This window comes from Pinus tabuliformis, chromosome 2_2 (assembly GCF_031772625.1).
Source record: "Pinus tabuliformis cultivar Carrire ecotype Pingquan chromosome 2_2, CPIR1, whole genome shotgun sequence".
NCBI lineage: Eukaryota > Viridiplantae > Streptophyta > Pinopsida > Pinales > Pinaceae > Pinus > Pinus tabuliformis.
Window position 1 is genome coordinate 547,714,758 of NC_142300.1, and position 26,496 is coordinate 547,741,253.

Below are 26,496 nucleotides of genomic sequence, written 5' to 3' on the forward strand. Positions count from 1 at the left end.
GCATCCATATATTGCAATGTCTGGGTTGCCATTAGAGGTCCCATTAAAATTGATCTTAACAAAAGGATGAGGAGGAGGCAACCATTCAATAGGGGAGGAGGAAGGAGCTTGTGAGAGGATGAAGGTTGAGAGGGGGTGTTAGGTAAGGGGAAGAGTTTTTGCAAGATGTGGATTTCTTAGGGAGGATAAGACCATGATTTCGGTGGCCAAGGGTGGATGATAATAGATTCCTTGAGCTTGTTTAGGAAAAGGGACCAAACACTTGAGCCAGGAAGATCTTGATTTTTGAAGATGTGTCGGTTTCTTTCCTGCCATATATTCCAAAGGAAGACGATAGGTGCGAGAGACCACACTTTATTCAAGATGGGGTTATTAATTTGGATAGGATTCCAATTGGAAATGGTGTCAGTGATGTTGCACTTGTTTCTATTCAAGTGCTCAAAAAGGGTGTCAACATAATCCTAAAGGTCCATCAAGAAGCTACAAGTGTTGAAAAGGTGACTGATATCTTCTTCCTCATTGCTGCAAATATGTAAAGAGGAGGGGCCATTGAACCCATATTTGATCAAGCGGTCCCAAGTAAGAATATGTTTCCAACCTAGGAGCCATAAAAAATGGGCCACCTTCAGCTAGAGACCTTGAGTCCATATGCACTTCCAGATTTTTTGAGATGGGATATCTTGATGATCAACAACTAAGGAATAATATTCTTTGATGGTGTAGGTTCTGGTAGATTGATATCCACATCTAACTTTATCTGGGTCATACTAGTGCAGGATTTTCCTATTATAAAGGTATTCTAGGCCACTAATTTGTATCTTTCCATGAGTTCCAGGGGCATGGAGGTGGGAAATGTTTCCAATAGTCAACCACTATTATCCAATTCTTGGCCTGTAGTGCAGTTTTAATCTCAACATAGGAGTTATTTATTGTGAGTTTAGGCATCTGTTTCCATGATTCCTCCTAGAGTAGGGTCATCTTTCCATCATATATCTCATAGAAGCATTGCCATCGGATTAGACTTTTATTGGTGTTTGCATGGTTCTATATTGACGAATCTTGAGGATAAGAAATGGTTTCATTTGTTGTTGAAAGGAGATGTCATGACTATATTTTTGGGTCCATAACCATTTCCATAATCCCTCCCGTCCTTGAATCCATATCCGCCAAGAAGTTTCTCCAAAGGCTTGGCATAGGATTTCTGAATCTCTAAGACCTAGGCCTCCCTTTAGCTTGGGAAGGAAAAGCATGTTCCAAGAGACAAAGGTCCATTTATTTTCCATGGAGGATCCTCCCCATAAGAAGGTGTGTTTTATGTTTTTGATGTATTTAAGAATTCCTTTGGGTGTTGGCATTGCTAAGAGCAGGAAGATGGAAATGGATTGTAATATTGATTTCAGAAGAACTGCACGCCCTGCTAAATTGAGGGAGTGGAAAGTCTAACCATTGATTTTCTTTTTGATTTTTTGAAGGAGATCTTTCTAATGTTTAGATTTTAGAGTTGTTTCCATAAGAGGTTCCCCCAAATATTTATCTTGTAGGTGGTTGATCTTGTACCCAAGGATACTAGAAATTTTTCTTTGGATTGCACCAGGGGTGTTGAAAACTAAGAGCTTGGATTTCTCCAAGTTTATGGAGGCCCCTAAGGCTAGTGAGAAATATTCCAAGATTTTTTTGAGAGCATTGGTTTATCGAACAATGGGGGAACCCATGAGAAGAGTGTTATCCATGAATCGTTGATGGGAAATGGGGAAGTCATCTCCAAGGAGACGAAGTCCTTGAGGGAACCTTGGGTGATGGCTTGATAGATTGTTCAATTGAGAACTTCAATGACAAGGATAAACATGAAGGGGGAAAGAGGGTCCCCTTGCCTAATACCCTAGGAAGAAGCAAATGTGTATGTGGGAGATTTTTTGAGAAGAATAGAAAATAAAGGTGAGGATACAAGAGAACCCGCCCATTTTAACCATTCCTTAGAAAAAATAAAATCTTATAGGATTATCTCCAACTCAACTTATCAAAAGTTTTTGAGAGATCAAGATTGATTAAAATACTTGACTTCTTGCTATTTTTTACAAAGTGGATTAATTTGTGTGCAACCACAATGCCATCGATGATTTTCTATCCTTCCACTTTATCAATATGTTCTAATGAGATTATGTCTAGAAGAATTGGCTTAAGGAGGTTGGTGATGACCCTTTTTATTATTTTGTACATAATGTTGCACAGTGCTATGGGATTGAATCCATAAGTGTTATTGAACTTTTTTTTACGTTGGAATTAGAGTAACAAAAGTGGCATTGAGGTTGGGGAGAACATAAGAAAATACACTTGACTCCTCCACTAGATCATGGATTTCATGCTTGAGAAAAGGCCAACAAGCTTGGAAGAAGTCTGAAGTTTGTGGTCAAGTCATCTGGGCTAGGGGCTTTGTTTTTTGGCATGCCCAAAATAACTTCCTCCACTTCTTCAAGAGAGGTTGGTCTAGCTAAGGCTTCATTGTTCTCATCTTGGACTAAGTGAGGAATGGATTGTGTAATGCACCTGATAGCAACTTGTTGGTCCTCCTAGGGTTTTGTGAGAAAGTGCTGGAAGAAGTTGACTAGCTCCCTCTCCATATCCTCGTGGTTAGTAAGCTTATGGACTTCTTCGTTCTAAAGATATAAAATTTGTTGTTGTGTCGGTGTTTAGACATATATTTGTGGAAGAAAAGGGTGATTTTTCCCCTTCTTTGAGCCATTCGACTCAAAAATTTTGGTGCTAGAGGATTTAAAATCAAGAAAAATCAGACCATATCCCTTCCAACCAAGAGACGTAGGCATATCGAATAGAACATTACATTCATTGTTCTCCACCTACCATTCAACATATAGAAGTAAGAAAAAAACACACAACTAAAGTATCAAGTTTGGCAAGACTTCAGAGCCACAAGATTTATCACTCATGAGATATAATGCACAGAGTGTCAAACCAAATTCGCATAATGATGAACAACTTGTCCAATCTAGATATGACAATTGTACACACCAAGCAGCATTTGCTGAAGCATACTCATTATAATACTCGTCCATGGTAAAATTGACGTCCATACCCAGATGCATAGCACAAAGTTAACATAGGCATAATCCATAATGTTTTTTTGACATATATGAACCAAACAAATTTGGGCTAGAGAAAACAATATGCATAACATCACTAGCTAGGCACAGATATAATATTCAAATTCCTACTCGCAATAAAACTACTGAAGATTCAGGCAGGCCAAAAGATCCATCTAAAACCCAACCAACCCATGATTTGAGAAACAAGAAAACCATCTACAAAACTGGAACAATATTACCAAAATAATGACAAAAAACTTAAGGCCAACCAACTCTAATCTTGATTAGTGGAAATGATAGTGAGATCCTGAGCACTGTCAACTGATGAATCAAAGAGATCACCAGGCAGATCCATAATATGATCAAAAGTTGAATCCTACACTAGAAAGCTTTCCACCAAAGCCAATCTAGGGTCCACATTATCTAAACATAATTGTTGGTTCTGTAGCATGCGTTTGATGTCCTCCAATATAAAGAATTCATTATAGTTCTCAACTTGTTTGTCTTCGAAAATTAAACGCAACAATGTATCCATTTGTTGATGCAAAACCAAAGAGTTTAGGAAATGAAGCCGTCTTTTCCGAAATCTTCCTAGATTCGGAGCCATTTCCAAGGAAAATTTTAAGGATGGAATTTTATATTAAAGTTTAGAATCTTGGCGAATATTCGTAGTCCATAATATGCAAATTATAAAATGTTTGGTAATATTTTTGTAAAAATATTTAGATCTTTAATGATTTTATATTAGTCTATATAAAATTTTGGAGGATTTTGAGGTAAAATAATTTTGTACTATAAAATTTGGGCGAATCATTTTTAGAAAAAATGGAAAATTTGTGAATCTTTTTTTGGAAAAAGCATGCAAAATTAGCCCACTTGTGAATATTAGCCCCTAAAATTTTCCTTACCCATTTCATACATTCATCTGTCACTTTCAAACCACAATGATAAGGGTGTTACCCTACTTCTTTACACTCCAAAAATAAAATCTCTTTCCTCACCTCAAGAGGAACAATGCGAAAAAAAGTTGCAACTAAAACTTAGGCAAAAGGACAAATCCATTTGAGCTTGACATTACCAACGCGACCCCTCCTACTCATCATTGTTTGGCGAGGAGACATGATAGCAACGACAAGGAGCAATGGGAACAAACACTAAGAGAACCTCGATCCAAGAAGAAAGAAAATGGACAATACATAGACCCTTGAAACGATGACCCAAAGACTAACAAATCATCCCATAATTGCCATACCAAAGGACCAAATTCAAATAAATTACCAAACTCACCACAACACATACATAATACACCAACTTTCCTAGAGCAATACCAAACAATAAAAGCTCCTAATACCCAGACTAACAACTAGAGAAACTCCAATACCCAAAGAAAACATCACAACCAAGGTGAAACCCAGAATAATTAAATGGAATTTCACTTGAATTGATTGAGTGAAACCCCAATACACAAACTCAAAGCACTCCTTAAACATAAACTAAATGCACCTAAAATTAACCCTTTGAATACAACACACCGTTATAGATAGAGCGATAACCCTCCCAAGTTCAATGAAAAACTATTATAAACATGTTACCAACAAACAAATACAATATCTACAAAAGGAGAATAAATACATCCGCAATCACTACCAAAGTATCCAGAAAGAAAGGAATATAAAGTACAGATGCAAGCTCAGAAGAAAGCCCAATCTCTGCAATAAATAAAGTGAAGTAACCCCAAATGAAATGAGATGAAGGATGTCACCTCTACTCCCACACTGCATGTACCTCTGCCACCCCACAACCATAACTGTGCATTTATAACGACAACATCTCCAGTTCGAAATGGCACCGTCATCAACTCTACTCTGCCATGCGATAACCATATTAAGACACCTGTGAATAGGGCATAGCTTCCAAAGAAGCCCTAATTCTTCCCTCGTCGGCACCCCCATCGAGGACCAGCCTATCATTATCTAACAAATCCTGGAGCTGCTTTATACTATCAACTGGATCAGAAGGAGGCCAACCATCATCCAAGATTACTCATGTTTTGATTCAGATTTAGTTTTTTCAAAATTATTTCCCCTTGACTATCTACCTTCCGATCATCCAACAACCAAAAGACAAAAAAAAGGTTTCTAGAATGTTTTATATAATAATTTCATTTAACATGTAACCGATTTCTTCTTGGTGCTTAAAAAAAAAATTGTGCATTCCTTTCCTTCCACTAATTCTATATAACAAAACTTATAGAAAGACCCAAGCTCTATTCACTATGGCGTTTTTAAACGAAGACCAATTGCTTAATATGCCAAATGGTTATGCAAAAAACAATTACTAAATTATGATGGAATTATATACAAGGTTGTCCCTTTTTTGGGGTAAATTCCTCGTATTACTTTAGATTAATAAATGGCAAATTTAACTTTCTATAATCTCTTATTTTCTTGAACTTCATAAATATTGTACCTATAATATGTACTTTTTAATGGATTATTTATAAGATTTTCTTTTAATTGAGTCTAAAGATACTCTTCAATTGAGTATGAGGGAAATGTTATCTTGCAACATTACATTTAAAAATAATAAAACTGTTCTTATAATAACAAATTAAAAAAACTATAATAATATAAATAAATTAATGTCAGTCAGAAATAAAATAATTCTTCCACCTTAATTTTAAGTCCACTTTATATAGAAATAAAGCAATTGGCAAAGGTGGTGACGGAGGGATGATGGCTAGGGTTACAGAGGGTAAGTATGGCGCCGCCGCTGGCTAGGAAGCCAGGATCCTGAGCCGCAATAGCTCTACGCTGCAAAGGAACAGTGGTGCGAAGCATAGATCAGATTTTTCCCTCCCGCGAGCCGCAGTCCATATCAACGTAGGAGGATCAGCCAAGCAGGAAAGGGATGTGTGCGATGGTGAGAAGGCTAAGCGGCCAGTCGTTCTCCTGGCCCCATTCCGACCTCCCTTCGCTGATCGATCTGGTTTTCCCGAGCAAATCTATGAGGAAGAGGGCGAAATCGTGAAGGAGCACTCTGCGGATGTGGGGCCGAAGACGGCTGAGAACTCCCGCGCGTTGTATACCGGCGAGAATGGCCTTGAACGCTCAGGCAAGTCTCTTTATCAGATGATGGGGAAAACAGAAGCAAGAGCAGAGGCACCCAAGTCTGTCATGCAGACCCAAATGCTGAATCAGAAGAATGAAGAAGTAAAGAGGAGGGATCGGCACAAGCAGGAAGTGCTCCCCTCTCTAGCAATAGGTAAGAACCAGATTCTGCCGCACTCTTCTCCTTTTCAAATTTTTATCAGACCTCTTGTAGGTAACTCTCATACAGTCTGGGTAAGCGATGATTCCTCTATCCTTCAACTCAAGCATAAAATATGGGGATTGTTGGGGTATCTTGTACCGGTCCAATATCTGGTCCGGTCCAATATCTGGTCAATGGGCTTCACTCCCTTGAGGACTGCAGGCTTTTAAAGGACTATTCCATTAAACCAGAGATGACCATTACCCTAAATTTGCGTCTGCGAGGGGGTGCGGCTCAGAGCATCCCAAGATCTGTAGGGGGAGACAAAAGGAATATGCCCAGCAGTCATCAGCAATCAAATGGAGGCCCCTCCTACAAAAACATCCTTCAAGGGAAAAAAGCGGCGAGCTCACCTCCAGAACAGGCTGGAAATACACCGAGACCCTACATAGTAGAACTTCAAGAACAAACCCCAGCACTAAAAATCAACAATACAACAACAGAGGAGCACACAAAGACATATGAAGCCCAGGCACTAATATGCCGCTTCAATTACTTCTGGCCTAAACCCATGGACCTTTTTCACTGGATATTTACTCAATTGTCTCTGGAATGTGAAATACACCTCTGTTCCAAGGGGTTTTTTATTGTTAAATTTCAAACCTCGGAGGAAAGAGATATAATAATCAGAGAGGGGCCTTGGTTCTGGGGGTCCACGGGGTTGTTTATTACCCCATGGTTTCCAGATTTTGACCCCAACACCATGACAGTGTCCAGATTACCAGTATGGGTGAGACTTCACAACCTGCCTCTTCACTTCTGGAACGAACAGGTTTTAGAAAGCATCGGAAACAGCCTTGGACGGTATATTAAAACAGACATGGAAAGGCTAGAAAACAGAATCTTCACCTTTGCTCGGATCTATGTAGAAGTGGATCTAAGCAAAGGTTTACCAGAGAATATCATGCTGATCTATAAGCAACAAAACTGGTTGCAATCACTTGATTACGAGAATACTGCGTTCAGATGCAGGAAATGCAGAATGACCGGACATCTTCAAAATACATGCCCAGAGGTTAAGAAAACAAACAGCAAAAAGAAACCGAACAGGAATCAGAGGAAAGGTTGGCAGTTTCCCCCTCCTGAGTCAGAGGAGGATGAGTCAGAAGAAGAAGAGGAACCAGCTCCATCAGAAAGCAAACAACGTACACAGAAACCTGAGGTGCAAACAGTGGATACAACTGTTCTCATGGATCCACACCGTCCAACAAATCAATCAGACAGGAATGCTGTGGACCCAGGCAGTGGAGGAATTAAAAGACAACACACTTCAAAAACATCAGATTCAGACAAGGACACTGGAACTCTCCATGTTGAAAATCAGATTGTCCTTGCCACTTGTGAGTCATCTCAGGGAGAATGGCGCAAGGTCGAGAAGAAGAAAGGGAGAAAAACATGATGCTTTTCTCCTCTTTCTCTCTTCCCTCTTCTATTCTTTTTTCTTTCTTTATTTTTGAATGCAAGGTAGCCTCGCTACATTGCATTGTGTGCAAAAGCACATGAGCCCAATGGGCATCTTCTGATAATGCTTCAATGCATATGCTTAGTGTAACTTTTCATTTTTATAAATAAAAGGTTACCGCTTTTTTCTTTGGAAAAAAAGAAATAAAGCAATTGTAAATAAAGAAAAATAAATAAATTTTTAATATTAAAATGATATGTAATTTTTTTAATACTTAATATGTAGAGTTGGTAGATTTCATGTAAAAATAATATAATTGATATTACATTATATGTAATCCATTTTATGTTTAATTGGTATGTAATAGTTAAAAAAAATATACCAATAACAAAAAATGTTTTACCATTAACCATAAATAAAATATTTCAATGTCCATATTAATAACATAAAGTTTATATAAAGAAAAATAAAGTAATGGTGTCAAGAGCTTGTGTCAAACGTTGTTGTCATGTAACATTACATTTAAAAATAATAAAACTATATTGATATTAAAAAATAAAAATTAGTAATAACAAAAATAATTAATGTTGGCCATAAATAAAATACTTCAATTTCCACCTCAGTTTAGTAATTAATAGTTTAAAAAAAAAACTTTTTAGTTTGACAAAGATAAGTAATTTTAAAGTGATAAATACTTTTTTCACTAGAAATTCACAAAAATAGTATTATTGATATTATACGATGTGTAATTTATGTTCAGTTTACATGTAATATTTAAAACAAAAATATATTAATAACAAAAAATATATTAATGTCATCTATCAATAAAATATTTTAATACAATATTAAATAACATAATTTTATATAAAGAAAAAAAAATAATCTAAATTATAAAATTTATGATATTTTCATTTTCCATTGTTAGGAATATATGTAATTTATTTTGTTCTTAATATAAAATTAAAATATAATATTTTAAAACTATTAATATATAAAAAATATTTCAACATGCACTTTGAGTAAAATATTTTAACAACAAAACTCTATAGAGAGCGAGAAAGGGTGAGATAATTTTATTCCATTTATAAATGTTTTGTAATTCAACGTATGAGTGATATTTAAAATTCTTTCAGATTTGATATGTAACACTTCAAAAAATATTACTAATAACAATAATTAAATTTATACATATAAGGAAATATTAATAATAATCATATATATAGAGAAAAATATTTAAAAAAATCATATATATATATATATATATATATATATATATAAACAACAAAAATAATTATATATAAAGAGAGAGCTTATATCTTATGGATATATATTTTGTATTTCAGAATATGATGGGGTATGTATTACTATTTTAACGTGGAGAATGTGAATCATAAATAAAATATTTCAATATCAACTAGATATATATTATATAAAACTAGTGAAAATAGAATTTTTTATATACAAAACTAACATAGATTCATCTTAACTTTGCATCTACTAAGAGTGAAGAGGAATCAAATCTTTTGAATTGCTAAATTTTCGTCGAATTCAGAAGCAACAAATGGTTTACATCTTAAAAGATTTAATATGTTGATTTAAATTAAAAAAATTATGATGTTTCATTTTTCATTGTTAAATATATGTGTAATTTATTGCATTCTTAATATGATATATAATATTTGGAAAATATTAATAATAATAGAAAAAGAGTTTAATATGAAATATATTATTATTATTTTATTGTCCAATTGCTATATAATATTTGAAAAATATTAATAATAGAGTTTAATATATATCAATTTGAAAATTATTAATAATAATAGAAAACGAGTTTAATATGAAATATATTGTTAATTCATGAAAATTTTTAGAAAAAAATCACATAAAGAGTATTGGGTCAACGCGTTTCGAACCAGCCAGTGTGGTTCATTTGTAGGACAATATAATAAAATAAATAAATACATTAATAAATAAAGAATGAATAAGTTAATTAATATATTAAATAATTATTATTTATTAATTATTTAAGCAATTTAGAGTAAATAGCCATTTGATTGGTTCATAATATTATATATAGAAATTTCCCTCTGTGATCAAATGTAGCAGTTTTCCTCTAACCGTTAGGTTGACATACCTTCTTATTTAACCTTCCTCTGAGATTTGTCTCTTCTTCTTGTTTTGAAGATGAACCACACTGGCTGGTTCTGGAAACACGTGGACCCAATAACAAGTTATAGATCACGGTACCTATTTCCCTCTAACCGTTAGGTTGACATACCTTCTTATTTAACCTTCCTCTCAGATTTGTCTCTTCTTCTCAAACTGAAGATGAACCACACTAATGGTAACACGTTGACCCAATAACAAGTTATAGATCGTGTTTCGACCCAATAACAAGTTATAGATCACGGGAAGTAGAAGTTATAGATCACGAGACCTATTTTCCTCTAACCGAGTTATAGATTGTGTTTCGACCCAATAACAAGTTATAGATCACCAGAAATAGAAGTTATAGATCACGAGAGCTATTTTCCTCTAACCGTTAGGTTGACATACCTTCTTATTTAACCTTCCTCTTAGATCTATCTCTTCTTCTTGTCCTGAAGATGAACCACACTGAATGGTAACATGTCGACCCAATAACAAGTTATAGATCGTGTTTCAACCCAATAACAAGTTATAGATCGTGTTTCAACCCAATAACAAGTTATAGATCACGGGAAATAGAAGTTATAGATCACCTTCTTATTTAACCTTCCTCTTAGATCTATCTCTTCTTCTTGTCCTGAAGATGAACCACACTGAATGGTAACATGTCGACCCAATAACAAGTTATAGATCGTGTTTCGACCCAATAACAAGTTATAGATCGTGTTTCAACCCAATAACAAGTTATAGATCACGGGAAATAGAAGTTATAGATCACGAGACCTATTTTCCTCTAACCGTTAGGTTGACATACTTTCTTATTTAACCTTCCTCTAAGATCTATCTCTTCTTCTTGTCCTGAAGATGAACCACACTGAATGGTAACATGTCGACCCAATAACAAGTTATAGATCACGAGACCTATTTCCACTCAAAAATGTAATGGCAGTAAATCTATGAGAGCATACATATTCTACCTCTCTAGTTTTGAACGTATAACCTTTTAAGAAAAAGCACATGCTCTTAACCATTAAGCCAACTCAAATAATATATATGTATTTATATATATATATATATATAAAATATATAATTAATTAATTTAGAGTTTGAACCTTGCCTTACCGTCATTGCACTAGTACATTACGGGGAGGAGTCAAAACCTCATTAGATGAAGTTAAAGTCGAGTTGTGAGAGGGAAGGGCCGTACTTCCCCTTCGGAGAAAAGTCAAAACATCATTAGTTGAAGTTGAAGTCGAGCCTTACCGTCATTGCACTAGTACATTACGGGGAGGAGTCAAAACCTCATTAGATGAAGTTAAAGTCGAGTTGTGAGAGAGAAGGGACGTACTGCCCCTTCACACGATGAGAGTGATGTGTTGTCTTAATTTCCGTATGAGAGAGGAAGCTTCCAAAGCAGCCTGAGCAGCATAATGAACGCGACCCTTGTTATCCCAATTCACTTGTTTGGCCAAAGAATAGACTGGAGTGTCTCTGAAAAAGAAAATGGCCAACCTTTGCCCCAATAAAAACTTTCCAAGGTTAATGCCCGTCGTTTCATGCAGATCAGCCAGAGAGCGCCCACAAACAAATGAAAAACCAGGGACGCAAACTATGTACGTATATTCCAGAATTGGAGTGGATTCTATTCACCTGGACACCGCCGATGGATTGAATTGTACTCTTTACGGTATTCTAGTGGTTTTGGTTTAATACCGTCTTTTCTTCTCTGCGTGCTACCTCGCGGATAAACTTCGGAGTTATAAATAAAGTGCGGTCTCAGTCTGCAAATCAAAATTGCCATTGCTGTTTTCTTTTCTTTGCCATCCGATCAATCTAAGTCCAGAGAAAGGAAGGAAGAAAGAAAGATGGGTTCTGTTTCAAAGAGGTCTGTTTGTATGTTGGCCGTGGGAGCCATCGAGGGTTTCAGAATCTTCACAGAGCAGCTGGACTTCAATTTCAAGAATGTATTCATAATTTCCGAGATGTTACACAACATTTCTGTTTCATTCGTTGCTGCGCCTGCCGCTGGTCCTAGCGCCGCTGCCCTGAAATCTACTGTTACTCGACAAATGAATCCAAATCCTCTCCCAGAAGAAGAAGCAGCAACACAATTAAAAAAAGCACAATCAAAGGAGGACTCATTGAGACGTGTGATGTATCTCAGCTGTTAGGGTCCCAATTAAAATATTTAAATTGAAATACAATTCAATTCGGTCGCGACAGAGAGGGCCAGGGACAGAGAAGGATCGATCACTTGCATCACCAGCAGCAAACCGGCATATAAATTGTATATTATGCTTCTATTTTGTAATGACTGTGAAATTACATGGGCAATTGGCACTAAGCAGATTGGCATTTGACAAACTTCAGTGGCCATGACTATATTTTGTAACCTCTTCTTCATCGTTTTCTCTGAACAACCACTACTATTGTAATCCGCTGGCCGGTAACTATCTGGATTATTTACGGGACGGTCTTTTGATGTTATAAAAAGTTGAGATGCACTTGTTTCAATTTGTTGATATCCAGTGCGAGGTCATAAACCCTGGCTGCCATGGCTAGTTTCTCGGTTGCTTTCGTCATTTCCAAACCTAAAGCATCCATCTCCTCACACGCTTCAAAGGAAATCTGGATTAACAAGTTAAATAGAGTGGTCTATAGAGCCGGAATCCAGGTAAAAAAAATTCAAAAATTTTGCAGAGACAGTTTTTGAATCATGTTTTTAATGGTGGAAATGGATTCAACACCATCAAAAACATCTCGGACACCTAAAATATTGAAATTTAACAATTGTAATTTGGATTTACAAAAACCCTGGCCGGATTTTCTCAAAATATAGGGGGAATTTCCAAAACTTTGGACAAAAAAACAGGGTCGTTAGACTACCGCGTTAAATATCGCTGCATAATATAAAAGCGAAGTGTTTTGTTTTGTTTTGTTTTTTTTTTAAATTAGAGTAAAAAAAACTAAATTGAATTTTATTAAGAAACAAAAATGCTGTTACAAATTTCTATCATTGCCAAATATTTCATTTTGCAATGTGAGAATAAAAACAAAAAGAGTTCAAAATTACCCCATATACATGTTCAAGAAACATCCCAGACTTCATCTATCATATATAGGGTGAGCATTATCATCCACAAAATTCAAGAAAGGAAACAACAAAAACACAATATCAACAAAATCTTGAGAGCAAATAACCAATGTACCGCTATGGGAGAACAATACTCCCCTCCTTCGTGACAATCCCTTCAGAAATGTATGTATAAAACATGTAACCCTCGGTATCCAATAAACTTTTTTTGACAGAGATTCTGCTATCCCATTTGATTTTTGGTATATATGTTGTATGTGAAAACTCTGAAATCTCTGGATGAGGCCATCTATGCGAACCCGCCAACTTTGGAGCTCCGGGGGATCAAATGTTGTTTTACCTGAAATGCCCTCTATGATGGTCTTCGAGTCCTCGTATACATGGATGTGTTGGATCTCCTTGTCTTTTGCGAACCAAAGGAGGCCTTAAAGAGCCACCAATTCGGCTCTAGAATTTGTCCCTGAGCCTCCAAACCAATGCAACTTATAGAGATAATTTTTGTTAAAACGTAAGCTTGCACCACAAGTGCGTCTACCTTGTTGTGCCTCTCCATCGAAAAACCCATCCGACAATGTAATCTGAGGACACATGTATCTCCTCGACAGGTCCTTGTTATTTTCCTTCAGTGGTTCCATATAATCAATATCTTGTTCTTCCACGCCAGCGAAATAAACAAAATAGTTTTCAAAGGAGCATGCATTTTCCATATAGCAGAAAACCACAACGATGCAATATTATCCAGTGTAAGGTGCATAATGTATTTGTAATTCTCTGCAACCACCACAACTCCATTACGAAGAGCGTCGTCCCATGTGAGCGAGTCACCCATTACATTCCTGCAGAGACCGACATTTTTGAGGGCTTTGACATAATTATTTTAATCAACTTCCATATTCCTAGTTAATCCAAGTTGTGATGCCCCTTTCCATGTCAAGAGGATTCCATTCCAACAGTATATTGCCTGGTCCAAATAAATAATGCCCCTATGTTGAAGTGTCGCAATCGTATCATTAGATATGGAAATGGATTCCAGAATGCCAACGACCCTGTCATACCCAAGAATCAACTAGTTACCGCTCCCAAATTGCCATTTCACCTGACGCAAAAAACCAAAACTTGATCTTTTAGAAACTCGCCCAAATGTATGATCCCCTCTTGATACCAATCTCCTCCATCTTAATCCAATGTATGATGGGCCTTAGCTTTTGATATTTTGTTGAGATGGTCTGCACCCATATTCCCCCATCGAAAAGTGCCCTCCATAGAAACTTCATTAACAGGGACCAACGAAAAACTCGATAGTTTAGTATTCCCCAACCAACAAGATCCTTTGGTTTAGAGATAGAACTCCAAGCAGTAAGATGATATTTTCATTCGAGACCTGCACCATACCACAAGAAATGTGCCAGACGGGAACGTATTTGCGAGCTAATGTGGGCCAGTGTGACAAAAAGGTGCATCCAATAAATCACCAGTTGTTGGAGGATTGATTGAATCAGGGTAAATCTCCCTCCCAATGAAAGACAACAATTTGTACAAACCTTAAGCTTCTTATCAAATTTTGAAAGAATCCATGCCCAATCCTCTGAACGGTAGCATGTCAGCGTCAGTCTAAAACCCAAGTAGGTGAAGTCGTCATGTAGTTGTTTCATACCCACCCCAAATAAATCCACAATATATTTGATATTAGATTGATTACCAAATGAATAAAAGACAAGATTTATGACCATTTGGAATGTGACATGAAGCCTCCTCAAAATGATGTAATATATAGTGCAGAGCCTCCCACTGAGCTCGAACAACGATCCCAAAGGTAAGGATATCATCAATAAAGAAAAGATTTGATATACTAACCTGTGGCACCATTTGAAGTCCCTGAAATGTTCCTAATACCTTCATTGAGTTTATCTTCCTGCTAAAGTCATCCATGACCAATATGAAAAGTAGTGGGGATAATGAACACCCCAGCCGGAGAACTTTGTTTGCTCGAAAAAAATTAGTGGGAAAACCATTCACTAAGACAGTGAGCCAAACGTTTGTGACGCATGCCATGATCCATTCCACATTCCGTATCTCAAGCCCAATCGTCTGAACAAAATGATTATGAGAAAATTCTAGTCCACACAAGGATATGCTCTCTACAAATCTATCTTCATCACTACCGCTTCCAGCTTTTTTGTTTGGATGGAGTGGATGCACTGATGAGTGATGGAAATAGCATCATGTATATATATATTATGTAAAAACCAAAATTTCTCCATGGAAATATGTACAGAGAGAGAGCCTTTTATTTGTTCAACAATCACCTTTGAAATTATCTTATAGATAATATTTCATAATGAGATCGGTCTAAAGTCTGAGAAAGTGTCCAGAGAGCTGACCTTTGGAACAAGGGCGATGAAGGTAGATTTAATAGAGTCTGAAATAAACCTTCTGATCCTTGATTCCTCAACCATATCCAACTATTCCCCTCCCATAAGCCAAAAAAAAGGCAGATGATGCATTAGTTTAATGACGACGTGCCTTGGTCGCTGAGGTGCCTCCTAGGCGTGACCTAGAGACGCCAAATTTCAGGCGGGCTAGGTGGGCAGGGACACAAGGCCGTGCCAAAAATGCAAAGTTGTGACCACCCCTATTCAAGAGATTCATTTCAGGCTCTATTAAATCTACCTTCATCATCATTGTTTTGAAGGTCCACTCTCTGGGTACTTTCTCAGAATTTAGACCGATCCTTGATTCCTCAACCATATCCAACAATTCCCCTCCCATAAACTCAAAAAAATTCAGATGATGAATCGACCAACTACGCAGATGATGTGCCCATGCTCGCCACAACCCGACCTGACCAGCCTGAACATTTTTCAATGGACGCATGACACGAACGAAGGCATGAGGGAGGGCCCGACAAATAGGGCGCATGAATGAGCACAAGGCACATGGGCAGTCACAACTTAGCATTTTTGGCATGACCCGACCCACCCGAATGAAATTTGGGGTTTCCATGGCTGCATGACTCAAACGAAGGCACAAGGGAGTGTCAGGCAAACAGGCCGCACGAACGTGCACAAGCCACATGGGCGGTCACAACTTAGCAATTTTGGCATGACCGCGTGTACCCGAGCACCCACAAATGACACGACCGTGTGTGTTCGGACGCCCACACACGACACGACCCGACCCATCTGAATGAGTTTACATGGGTGCTCACAAATGACACGACCTAAACGAGTTTACATGGGTGCCCACACATGACATGACCCGACTCGCCTGATTTTTTTTTGGGTTTCATGAGTGCACGACCCGAAAGAAGGCACGAGGGAGTGTCAGGAAAACGAGCCACACGAACGTGCACAAGGCACACGGGCGGTCATAACTTAGCATTTTTTCCACGATGCTGTGTTCTCGGGCACCCACACATGACATGACTCGACCCGACCTGCTCGAACCTGTTTCAATGGACGCACAACCTGAACGAAGGCACGAGGGAGGACCTGACAAACAATTCGCATGAACGAGCATAAGGCACACAAGGAACCATAAATTAGCATTTTTTTCATGACCCCATGTGCTTGGGCGCCCACACATGAGATGATTCGAGCCGCCTGAATGAAATTTTGGGTTTCCATGGGCGCACGACTCGAACGAAGGCATGTGGGAGCGCCCGACAAACGCACCGCAAGAACATGCACAAGGCATATGAGAGGTCATAACTTAGCATTTTTTGCACAACCTTGTGTTCCCGAGCGCCCACACACGACACGACCTAACCCTCCCGAACACGTTTACATGGGCGCTCACACATGACATGACCTAACCCGCTCGAACGAAATTTGGGGTTTCCATGGGTGCACGACTTGAACAAAGGCACGAGTGAGCGCTCGGCAAAACGGTCGCACAAATGTGCACAAGGAAAAGACGGTCACAACTTAGCATTTTTGACACGGACTCTTGTGTGCCCACACACGACTTGACCTGGCCCAACCCGCCCGAACACGTTTCCATGGGCGTACGACCCAGACGAAGGCATGAGGGAGGGCCCGGAAAACGAGCTACACGAATAACCACTTGGAACACGGGTGGTCACAACTTAGCATTTTTGGCACGACCCTGTGTGCCCGAGCGCCCACACACGGAACAACCTGACCTGCCCAAACGTGTTTCCATTGGTGCACGACCCGAACGAAGGCATGAGGGAGTGCCCGACAAATGGGACGCACGAATGAGCACAAAGCACACGATGAGTCACAACTTAACATTTTTTGCACAACCCTATGTGCTTAGGCGCCCACACATGACACAACTTGACCCACTCAAACGTGTTTCCATGGGCACACGACTTGAACGAAGGCACGAGGAAGCACCCGGAAAACGACCCACACGAATGAGCACAAGGCACACGATTGATCACATCTTAGCATTTTTGGAATGACCCCATGTGCCTGGGGGCCCACACATGACATGACGCAACTGACCCAAAGGAAATTTGGGGTTTCCATGGGTGCATGACCCGAACGAAGGCTAAAAGGAGCCCCCAACAAACAGGCCACACAAACGACCACAAGGCACAAGTGCGGTCACAACTTAGCATTTTTGGCACGACGTCCTGTGCCCGTCGGCCAAGGTCGCCCGAAATTTTGCATCTTCAGGTCACGCCCAGGGGGCACCTCAGTGGTCAAGGCACAAGGGAATTTAAAAGCATAGTTTAATGATGCATTAATGAGCATAAATTTTTCCCAGAAAATTATGGAAATTCTAACACGATTTTATCAAAATTCTGTCAAATTTTTTAAATCTGAGTGACAATTGTTAAGCTTAAATTTTTTGAGTACCCAAGAATAAGATGAATCCATGTCCATCACAAAAAACAAAATTCAAGCCCTCTTTCTTACTGTCAATTTTTTTGAAAAAAAAAACAAAAATATAGTGATCTTCAATTATCTAGTGAGAAATTGACGCCTCCATATGCAACACAAAGACGAAAAGACGAAAAGTATAATGAATTAATTCACAAGAAATTAAAAACATTTCCTTCACCTTATTAGTCCCTGCCTCCGGCATAGCAGGGGCTATAGCGTTCGCAACGGCGTTGACTGCCTATTAATTCAAGTTGACCAGAGCATTTAACTGATGTTTTTGGCTTTTATCCAAACTTTTATTTTCGAGCTTTGATGTTTTTTAGCTTTTATCCAAACTTTTATATTGGAGATCTTATTGTTGGGTTGTTGAATATACAGGGACTAACAAAAGTTCTAACCAAAGTCTGGATTTATTTGTTATTTGGCTCTTTGTGAATTTTAAGCAAAGTTTGGTTCCCCACCGCAAAGCTAGCCACCTGCCATCTCTGGTTGCCACCGTAAAGCCGACAACTCTAGCCACCTGCCATCGCAAAGACTTTGGTTCAACAACTGGCCCTGGCCTTGGCCCTCGCTTGTAAACCTCGGCCCATGTAGAAGATAGGTTCGTTGGCATCTGTAGCGGTTATGTTGGTATGTGCCTGTATAGGTATAGTACATGGAAACAGCTAGTTGCACCCTATTTACCTATTTTTTATCAAGGTTTCTCAATCATAGCTACGGACTCATATGTAGAAGAAGCAGTGGATTTCTACAGACGCACCTGTAAAAGAAGTAGTGGATCCTAGAAATCCCTCAAAAATGTTCAAAGCAAGCTCAAGGGTGTTCAGAGAAAAAGTAGAAACAAACAAAAATCAACACACTGAAAGGTATTTTCAAATTCCAAATTTCAACGTTTATTCAATCTATGGTAAAATAGTTACAGTAAAAATAGAACAAAAACAGAAATGATTTCCAAAATCTTCTCAAGTTTTTCACACTTATCCACGGCCGCCTAATGCTGTCATCGTTGCAAGTGCTGCAAGTACAGTGCACAGGTACAGTACGCGGCAACAGCTAGTTGCAACATATTTTTTTATCAAGGTTTCTCCATCACCACCCTGTGAGAGCGCCTTATCCACATGCCATCCAGTTCAAATGTTTTGCTTCCTGCGGTTCATACATATACAAATACTTCAAACTTGTAGAAGTGGATTCATAGCTAACTGAATATATGTAAAAGAATACCTTCAGTTTGTTTGCAGTAGCAAACGGATCCAACAACTACAAACAAAATGATCCAACAACGTCTAAATGGGAAAATATATGTAAAAACATATCTTCAGTCTGCATGCAACAGACCTTTTGTTTGCAAATCCACGTCTAAATGGGAAGCCTGATAGACTTCCATGTTTACAGGAATGGAATATATCATTGCATTATCAAGAAATATATCATTGCATTACGAGGAACAATTCTAGAGTTTTAGTGGGATCAATAATGCAGGCCAGGTGCCAAAAACAATCTAGCAATAAAACAGACAGCTAGCTAGCTTCGAACATGACAGCTAGCTAGTTTCGAACATTGTGGAAGTGGTGCCAACAACAACGTGGAAGTAAAATAGACTGTAGTATTTTGTAGTTTTTTTAGAAATGCTAGCAAAACAAAAAATTAGATATTCCAAGTTTGTTATTTTTTAACATATATAAAATTGTTTATCTAAATATTCCAACTTTATAATTTTTTAAATTTATATAAAACAGCTTGGATGTCTTATCCAAAGTTTAGAATTACCTACTAGCCGGACAAAGCCAAAATATGCAAAGTTTACAATTACCTTCATGGACGCAAACTTACTTTGTCTTCTGCTGCACTACTACATAGTTGTTTTTTGCTATCTTTCCTGAGTTGAAGATTTCAGCCTCTTGGTGAAGGGGTCGCTGCACTATTACACAGGTGTTTTCTGCCACTTTGCCTAAGTTGTTGATATCACCCTCCTTGTGAAGGTGCGTAGAGAATTCACCATGAGATAGCATTAATAGTAACATCTAATTACATCTGATTTTAAATTCAACTCCTGCTACTAGTTTACTCTTACCTGCATGAAGAGCAGTTAGGCCACTGGGTATCAATCTGGTGAATCTGGCTGAGCGAAGGAAGCTGCCGACTTTTCCCTGAGTCCTGGAACTCTACCACTGATGCTGCTAAGGATGATAAACTTCCTTCTATGCCTTTGTGAACTGCCTTTTAGGCTTCTGCCTCTGTAGTTTTCCCATCACTGCTTACTGGGATGCTTCTGCAAAAAAATGGCTCTCTGAGGCTCATGCTTAGCAGACTTTAAATGCCTCTCTGAAGCTCAACGTTAGCAGACTTTTCCTTAACAATATTTAGTGCAAAAAAAATTGTATCTACACTTTCAAGCTCGATTCAATTAGATGCAATACAAAAATTGTATCTACACTTGTCAGGCTCGATTCAATTGACCTACTGTCTCTACTCCTGTGACCTTTGCCATTGGATTCAATTGAGCTTGTTCATGGGTTAACTCGACAACTGAAACACACCATAAATTTGCTGATTTATGTTTGAATTCATCGTCTATTGCAACTAAAGGTGACCGGATTTGGGTTTGTTGTCTCTATTAAATCCCATAGTGCAATGGTCGTAACCATACAGTGGCTACATTCGGGCTTATTGTTTGCATTAAACCGAGACCACCATGGCCGTAACTAAATCTCATTGTCATTGCACTATCTTAGTTATGGAATAAACTGCATTTTATGGTTTCAAATTATTGTAGATTTCACAAGACTATGCTCGCCTAGCATGACAAAAGTGAGTGCATCAAACCTGCTCATTTTTCTGCTTATGTGGCTTATAATGGATGATTAACCATAAAAGCCAAGTGTGATAACAATATGTGCCACTTGGTCTTCTATCAATTAAGACGAGCATTGGTTGCATGCTAGGTTGAGTGGAGGATGGGACAAGTGGGTGCGTTAGGTCTGCTCATCTTCTTACTATGCCCTATAATCATTGATAGTTGTGTTCTCCATCAATGGATAGTGGTGGTGAAGCACTTTGATGACTCTATGGTATATACTTAAATTGCACCTTCTATATAATTTTTAACAGCCGCGCAAATTATTATAAACCTAAATCAAATAAATTTTTGCAATTTTTCCAGTAAATCTACTCGTTCAAATCCTCTTCATATGCTTCTGCAGCTTATTTCTCTACTAAAACCATGAAATAATCAAGGGATATAAGAAATCCTCCGCTCAATTTCAAGAAAATCATATTTAAAACTTTAAATATGCAATTTATTGATCCCTTCTTTCAACATAAACTATAAGTTGCCATACTTTTGTTATGGTTAGTTATTGATTCTGTATTTTTCTCGGTGGTACTTGATTCGATCACGTGGGTTACTCGTTGTAATTTGCTGCAAGTTATCAGTTTTCCTGGGCGATCTTGAACCTGATTTTCTTTTCTATTGTCTCGGATTATGGTCGTGTTTAACCTCTGTACCTTCAAATGTCTTTGCATTTACATGTTCTTATCCACAACACTTCTCGGTCCATAAGCATATGTCGAGATACTGGAAGAGAACGGTTTCGGGCTTTGCACTTGTATGCATTAAAATAACAACTAAAGGTCTCAATTTAATTTTTCCTAGGACGGGTGTCAGCCTGTCAACTTCAAAGAAATTTACAACCAGCATCGAATTTGCATGCTTCTACCACCCCAGCAGGGACTACCGCTACGACAGTCGCTCCCTTGTTAATTCTACCCATCTCATGGTAAGAGCCATTATGAATAATCTTTATTAATGGAGTTATGAAGGTGAATAAAAGGGTTCTTAAGCCATATATTATTGGCTAAAACAATATATTGGCTTTATAACGATATATTATTTAATAGGAAGTTAATATACTCTTTTAGGGAATTAAATTTGGTTGAGAAAAAGGAAATTATTCTTCTCAAACATTTAAATAAATTTAATTAGCTATAAAATGTATAGTTTATTTTTTTTTTGTGCGTGGTTCACGGACACCTTCGTCAATGTGTGGCGCTACGTCCATTGGAAAAATCTGGGCTGATGCCCCTCGACCTACTGCAAGACCTGACCCCAAGAGTTTTCGGGAATTGATCCTGTGACCTCCCATCTGGCGAGGCCCTGACTTGACCGATTGAGCTAACCCTTGGGGCTGCTATAAAATGTATAGTTATTACTAAATAATTTTAATTAAAACATATATATCTATATATATTTTTAATTATGTGGATAGCTGCGTTTATTTTGAAATATTATTTTTAGATTTTTAATTTAATTATCAATAAATATTAGGTGGATGGTAGAGATTTAACCTCCACAAAATATTATAGAATATTCATGATAGTATACACAAAACAAAGGTCAATGAGATTTATGTGCAAAGTAGTTATGCATTTTTCTCTTTTACCTAAATTGATTAATTAAAAAAAATATCATTTGAACAAGTACCATATGAAGTGAGTTACGATTTCACGCGCATGTGGTATTGATGAGCCATGGTATTGGCCCATGATATTAAAAATCTCCATGGTAAAGTGGGATTAATCTTCATAGTTAAGAATATATATCTATATATATATAATGTTATAAATAGGGAATTCAAAGGGTTTCTGAGCAGCAGTAGCTAGGGTTTTATGTGGATGACTTTTAGAGGAGGAGGGAGCCCAGCTCCCTCCTATCAGAATGTGGTAATGGACAAGGGATAGGGGCTCAGGATGAGCTTTAGTGCATAAGAAGATGTTATGCTAGAGAATGTCCAAGGTTTTGCAGAAGTAGGTGGGAAAGGACAAAGAATAAATGATGACAGGGGCCCAACAAGAAAGAAAATGGACCAACAACAACATCAGAAGTCAAAAGGCTCCACTAGGTCATGTAAGCCAAAAACAACGGTGATCTTGATGACAATGATTATTGATCCTAAGACACAGGCATTCAGGGATCGCATTAGGTCATATGTTGTCATATGAAAGTTTATGGGTCTTTGGCCCACAAAAAAAGCCTTGTGTTATTCGATTAGACATCATTGGAAACCACGAGGAGAAATAGAATTACATCTAGAGTCTAAAGTCTTTTTTACGATGGTGTTTGCCAATATGGAAGACAAAGATTGAATATTTGATGGTGGTCCTTATTATTTTGCATTAGTTGGTTTATACATGAGGCCATGGATGAATAATTTCATCCCGGAGAAGGAAAACTTTACATGCGTCCCAGTCTGTGTCAGGTTGTATTCCCTTCCCTGGACTATTGGCTCCCTACAACTCTAAATCCAATAGATGATTCTCTCGGAAAATTCATTAAAGTATTAGAAGCAACTTTACAAGGAAGATACACAACATATGCAAAAATATGTGTTGAAATGGATGTCTTTGGGGCATGTCCTGTAGCAGTCAAACTAGAGTTCCGTGGCAAATTTTAGTTACAACCAATGGACTATGAACATATCCATTTTAGATGCAGAATATGCCATGAACATGGATACCTGATAAGGGAATGCCTTTAAGAAAATTGGAGGAACAAAATAAAGAGATAGACCAAAGGATGTAGACGGTTTTCTCAGACCACTCCAAGGGGAAGACCTAATAGAAGACAACAACAACGAAATCATGGGGGACGAAAAGCTTATAGAGACAACTTTGAAGTCCTAGAAAAGGAAAACCTAGAGGAACAAGGGGGGGAAGCAGAGGACAATGAGGAAAAAAGAGAAGGAAAAGAGGAAGAAATGTTATAGCTGAACGAGGAGTTTGAACAACAAGGGGATATCCTAGATCTATCCAAATATTTTGAGGGAGATGCATAAATGACCCCAAGCGAAGTAGGAACAGAGGATCTATAATTTCATAAGATAATTGAGCGGGAGGGAATTGATCTCTAGGATATGGTGGAATAGGTGAGAAAACAGGGGATAGAAGCAATCAATGTGGATCAAATGGATAAAATCCAATATCTATACCTGATGAGAGAAGAAACGAGATGGCGGGGGCAGAAAAGGGTGCATCCAAAAATATATGAGTTGGGAGTGGAAACAACGAGATATCAGACAGTTTTGGCGCCACGATAGAGCCATCAGAAAAAAGGGAGGAAGCCAAACATTGTCTCCCTCAAGGAGCTGGGCATTATGTTAATAAATTTAGGTAAGATGAGAACGTTAGGCTCGCCCACTCTAAACTGTAGTTAAATCATGAAATTTTTATCATGGAATATAAGAGGCACTAGTATCCTTAGGAAACAACGTATGCTAAAAAAAATATTCAAATGGAACAACCTGATATTATTTTTTTGCTAGAGTCAAAGTTCTCTGTAGAGAAAATAAAGGATTTAATTAGGAGATTAGGGAGAAGGTATGATACAGTGGAGGTGGAAGTGCATGGCTTTACAGGGGGGTTGGTGATCTGTTGTAACCCCCAATCCTTGATCTTACTGGACTCAGAAACAACTAGATCATACTTATCAGTAGAAATGCAGGTAATAGGGACCCTAGGCACAATGGTGTTTACAAATGTTTATGGGGCTCAAAGAACTGGGGAGACGATCAAGATCCTTCAAGACTTGAGTAATATAAAGATTAGGAAAGGGCATCTCCCTTGGGTTCTGGGGGGAGACTTATTTCTGTCAGAGAAAAAAGGGGGCCAAAGAAGAGTAGACATAGATGCTGAAGCATTTAAGGAATTCATTGAGGCGGCAAACCTCATTTACATGGAAAATGTGAATGGATGCTTCACTTGGAGTAATAAGCGGGGAGGGAAACATCAAGTTGTGTCTAGGCTTGATAGGTTTTTAATCTCAGAAGATTTACTAATGAGAGGGGTAGATGCGACAACAAATATCCTTCCCTGTGGGGGGTTTGACCATTGGCCAATGATATTAAATATATAGTTGGTAGGTACCCCCAAAAATAAGCCTTTTAGATTTGAAGCCTTCTGGTTAGAACACCCTACCTTTATGGAGAATATCAAAGGATGGTGGGAGGAACAGATCCTAGTCAGAGGCTCGAAAATGTACACCTTACAAGCAAGGTTAAAACATATTAAGCTAAAATTAAAGCAATGGAATAAGACAAAATTTGGGGACATATTTATAGCCAAAAAATAATTAGAACAGAAGATGGAAGCATTGCAACAACGACTGATCTCAGAAGGTTACTTGAAGGACAAAAAAGAAGAGGAGATGGAACTACTAAATAAGTGGGAGGATAGATGTAAGCAAGAGGAAATTCTATGGAGACAGAAATATCAAGTGTTATGGCTCTGGGAGGGAGAGAGAAACACTAAGTTCTTTCACTATTCAACAATAGAACATAGAAACTCCAATAAAATCTTAGAATAAATTATGAGAAGGGGAAAAATTTCGAAGCTCATCAAGGCATTGAGGAGGTCTTGGTTCAACACTTCCAAAAGATAGCTGAAGAACCCCAAGTGGAGAGACGGGAAAATATCCAAAGGATTGTGAGCAATATCCCAAAGGTGCTCAAGGAAGAGCACAACAAGAATTTAAACAAGTTGGTCTCCATGGAGGAAGTGACACTAACAGTGAACGAAGTGGATAATGGGAAAGCCCCTGTACGAGATGGATTTACTATAAATTTCTTTAAGGCTTGCTTGGAAATTATCAAACATGAAATATATGAGGTGGTAGCCAATTTCCAGTAGTCAGCAAAGATTCTCAAAGCCCTGAATTCAACTTTTATAGCCCTTATTCCCAAGGAAGAATTGTTAGTACCCTTGAGAAGTTCAGGTTGATAGCCCTTTGCAATGTTTTATATAAAATCATATCGAAAGTAGTGGCTAATCGGATGAAAACAATTATTTCTTATCTGATATTTGACAAACAATCGAGTTTTGTGGAGGGGTGACAGATTTTGGATAATGTAATTTGGCGCACGAAGTAGCTCATTCACTGAAGACCAAAAAAAGGTGGGTATGATTATGCAGTTATATTTATCTAAATCATATGAAAAGATTAGTTGTAAATACACGGCAGCGGTGCTAGAAGCATTTATGTTTGATAAACAATGGACAAATTGGATTATGGGATTGGTCTCATCACCCAGTTTTCAATTCTGATTAATGGAGCCCCGTTAAAACCTTTCTTTCCATCTAGAGGAATTCGGTAAGGGGACCCATTGTCTCCCTTCCTGTTTATATTAATGATGGAAGGACTTGGGAGGGCGATTGGAGCGACCAATAGAGGAGGAGACATAAAAGGAGTTAAGCTGCATGAGGATGCTTAGGCGGCCACTCATCAACAATTTGTGGATGATACCATGCTTCATGGTATTCCTACGGTAAAGGAGGTGTGTAATTTCAAAGCCATTCTAGATATCTTCATGGCGACGTTAGTTATGGATTTAAACTAGTTAAAGTATATGATTTTCTTTTTTAACACTCACATTTCTCTCCAGAGAAACCTATATGCTATTTTAGGGTTCCAAAGGAAACCCCTCCCTTCTAAGTATTTAGGAATCCCCTTAACAGTGCAAGCTTGGAAGAAATCCAACTGGGAGAGAGTAATATCTAACATGGATGATAGGGTCAAAAGATGGATGGTGA